Here is a 4,389-nt window from a genome sequence, read left to right as displayed (position 1 = left end):
ACTGTTCTCCATAGTGGTTGTAATAGTTTGCATTCCCACCAACAGTGTAAGAGGGTTCCCTTTTCTCCACATCCTCTCCAGCATTTATTGCTTGTAGACGTTTGGATAGCAGCCATTCTGACTGGTGTGAAATGGTATCTCATTGTGGTTTTGATTTGCATTTCTCTGATAATGAGTGATGTTGAGCATCTTTTCATGTGTTTGTTAGCCATCTTTATGTCTTCTTTGGAGAACTGTCTGTTTAGTTCTTTGGCCCATTTTTTGATTGGGTCATTTATTTTTCTGGAATTGAGCTGCAGGAGTTGCTTGTATATTTTTGAGATTAATCCTTTGTGAGTTGTTTCATTTGCTATTATTTTCTCCCATTCTGAAGGCTGTCTTTTCACCTTGCTTATAGTTTCCTTTGCTGTGCAGAAGCTTTTAATTTTAATTAGGTCCCAACATCTGACATAGTTCTACTTTTATGCCTGTGATGATAAGATATAAGATCTACACTTTGGCAACTCTAAGATATACAATGTAGTATTGTTAACTATATTAACTATATTTTAAGTTAGATCCCCAGAAGTTAATCATCTTATAACTGCACATTAGTACATTTTGATCAATGCTTTCTATTTTCCCTGCATCCCAGAACCTGGTGACCACCAATCTACTCTGTGTATGAGTTCAACATTTTGAGATTCCACATATAATTGAGAGCATAGAATACTTGTCTTTCTCTACCTTATCACACTTAGCATAATGCCCTTTAGATCCATCTATGAGGCTTCAAATGGCAGCAGTTCATTCTCATGGCTGAGAAATATTCCATTGCATATATAAATGAGATTTTCTTCATACAATTACTCATCAGTGGACATTTTAGTTGTTTCCATGTCTTGCAACTAATGCTTGAATGAACATGGTAATATAGACATCTCTTTAAAATAAGTATTTCATTTAATTCAAGTAAATAGCAAGAAGTGGTATTGCCAGATGAAAAGGTAATTCCACAGTTTGTTGGAATCCACACAGTCAAAGTTTTGGTGTAGGCAATAAAGCAGAAATAGATGTTTCCTGGAACTCTCTTGCTTTTTCCATGATCCAGCAGATGGTGGCAATTTGATCTCTGGTTCCTCTGCCTTTTCTAAATCCAGCTTGAACATCTGAAGTACATAGTTCATGCACTGATGAATCCTGGCTTGGAGAATTTTGAGCATTACTTTGCTAGTGTGTGAGAGGAGTGCAATTGTGCAGTAATTTGAACATTTTTGGCATCAGCTTTCTTTGGGATTGGAATGAAAACTGACCTTTGCCAGTCCTGTGGTCACTGCTAGGTTTCCAGATTTGCTGGCATATTGAGTTCAGCACCTTCACAGCATCATCTTTTAGGATTTGAAATAGCTCAACTGGAATTCCATCACCTCTATTGGCTTTGTTCATAGTGATGCTTCCTAAGGCTCACTTGACTTCACATTTCAGGATGTCTGGCTCTAGATGGGTGATCATACCATGGTGGTCATCTGGGTAATGAAGATCTTTTTTGTATACTTCTATGTATTCTTGCCACCCCTTCTTAATATCTTCTGCTTTTGTTAGGTTCATACCATTTCTCACTGGAAGAGACTCTGATGCTGGGAAGGGTTGGGGGCAGGAGGAGAAGGGGATGACCGAGAATGAGATGGCTGGATGGCATCACTGACTCTGTGGACGTGAGTTTGGGTGAACTCCGGGAGTTGGTGATGGACAGGGAGGCCTGGCGCGCTGTGATTCATGGGGTTGCGGAAAGTCGGACACGACTGAGCAACTGAACTGAACTGAACTGATCGTGTCCATCTTTGCATGAAATGTTCCCTTGGAATCTCTAATTTTCTTGAAGAGATCTCTCGACTTTCCCATGCTATTGTTTTCCTCTATCTCTTTGCACTGATCACTGAAGAGGGCTTTCTTATCTCTCCTTGCTCTTCTTTGGAATTCTGCATTCAAAATGGCATATCTTTCCTTTTATTCTTTGCCTTTAACTTCTCTTCTTTCCTCAGCTATTTGTAAGGCCTCCTCGGACAATCATTTTGCCTTTTTCCATTTCTATTTTTTGGGGATGGCCTTGATCACTGCCTCCTGTACAATGTCACAAACCTCCATCCATAATGCTTCAGGCACTCTGTCTATCTGATCTGATCCCCTGAGTTTATTTGTCACTTCCACTGTATAATTGTAAAGGATTTGACTTAGGTCATACCTGAATGATCTAGTGGTTTTCCCTACTTTCTTCAATTTAAGTCTGAATTTGGCAATAAGGAGTTCATGATCTGAGTCACAGTCAGTTCAGTTCAGTTGTCGCTAGTCTTGTCCGACTCTTTGCGACCCCATGAACCGCAGCACGCCAGGCCTCCCTGTCCATCACCAACTCCTGGAGTCCACCCAAACCCACGTCCATTGAGTCGGTGATGCCATCCAACCATCTCATCCTCTGTCATCCCTTTCTCCTCCTGCCCTCAATCCTTCCCAGCATCAGGGTCTTTTCAACTGAGTCAGCTCTTCACATCCGGAGGCCAAAGTATTGGAGTTTCAGCTTCACATCAGTACCTCCAGTGAACACCTAGGACCAATCTCCTTTAGAATGGACTAGTTGGATCTCCCTGCAGTCCATGGGGATCTCAAGAGTCTTCTCCATCACCACAGTTCAAAAACATCAACTCTTTGGTGCTCAGTTTTCTTCACAGTCCAACTCTCACATCCATACATGACCACTGGAAAAACCATAGCCTTGACTAGATGGACCTTTGTTGGGAAAGTAATGTCTGTGCTTTTTAATATGATGTCTGGGTTGGTCATAACTTTCCTTCCAAGGAGCAAGCATCTTTTAATTTCCTGGCTGCAATCAGCATCTGCAGTGATTTTGGAGCCCAAGAAAATAAAGTCAGCCACTGTTTCCACTGTTTCCACATCTATTTGCCGTGAAGTGATGGGACCAGATGCCATGATCTTACTTTTCTGAATGTTGAGTTTTAAGTCAACTTTTTCACTCTCCTCTTTCACTTTCATCAAGAGGTTCTTTAGTTCTTCTTCACTTTCTGCCATAAGGGTGGTGTCATCTGCATATCTGAGGTTATTGATATTTCTCCCGGCAATCTTGATTCCGGCTTGTGCTTCCTCCAACCCAGCATTTCTCATGATGTACTCTGCATATAAGTTAAATAAGCAGGGTGACAATATACAGCCTTGATGTATTCCTTTTCCTATTTGGAACCAGTCTGTTTTTCCATGTCCAGTTCTAACTGTTGCTTCCTGACCTGCATACAGGTTTCTCAAGAGGCAGGTCAGGTGGTCTGGTATTCCCATCTCTTTCAGAATGTTCCACAGTTTATTGTGATTCACACAGTCAAAGGCTTTGGTGTAGTCAATGAAGCAGAAATAGATGTTTTTCTGGACTTCTCTTTCTTTTTCCATGATCCAGCAGATGTTGGCAATTTGATCTCTGGTTCCTCTGCCTTTTCTAAAACCAGCTTGAACATCTGGAATTTCACAGGTCACTTATTGCTGAAACCTGGCTTGCAGAATTTTGAGCATGACTTTACTAGCGTGTGATATGAGTGCAATCGTGCGGTAGTTTGAGCATTCTTTGGCATTGACTTTCTTTGGGATTGGATTGAAAATTGACCTTTTCCAGTCCTGTGGCCACTGCTGTGTTTTCCAACTTTACTGGCATATTGAGTGCAGCACTTTCACAGTGTCTGTCAGCACTCATTTTTGTTTTTCCTGGCTATATAGAGCTTCTCCATCTCTGGATGCAAAAAAATCAGAAAAATCTGATTTCAGTATTGACCATCTGGCGATGTCCACGTGGAGAGTCTTCTTTTATGTTTTTGGAATAGGGTGTTTGCTACAACCAGTGTGTTCTTTTGGCAAAACTCTGTTAGCCTTTGCCCTGCTTCATTGTGTACTCCAAGGCCAAATTTGCCTATTATTCCAGGTATCTCTTGACCTCCTAATTTTGCATTCCAGTCCCCTATTTTCTTAAAGAGATGGGAATACCAGACCACCTTATCTGCCTCCTGAGAAATCCGTATACAGGTCAAGAAGATACAGTTAGAACTGGACATGAAACAACAGACTGTTCAAATCGGGAAAGGAGTATATCAAGGCTGTATATTTTCACCTTCCTTATTTAGCTTCTATACAGAGTACATCATGTGAAATGCCAGGCTGAATGAAGCACAAGCTGGAATCAAGAATGCAGGGAGAAATATCAATAACCTCAGATACGTAGATGACACCAGCCTTATGGCAGAAAGCAAAGAATTAAAGAATCTCTTGATGAAATTGAAAGAAGAGAGTAAAAATGTTGTCATAAAACTCAACATTCAAAAAACTAAGATCATGGCATCTGGTCCCATCACTTCATGG

The sequence above is a fragment of the Moschus berezovskii genome, chromosome 17 (genome assembly GCF_049115385.1).
Source record: "Moschus berezovskii isolate FMDL1 chromosome 17, NW_MosBer_1.0, whole genome shotgun sequence".
NCBI classification, from domain to species: domain Eukaryota; kingdom Metazoa; phylum Chordata; class Mammalia; order Artiodactyla; family Moschidae; genus Moschus; species Moschus berezovskii.
The sequence above is the reverse complement of the archived record's forward strand: the minus strand, read 5'-3'. Positions refer to the sequence as shown.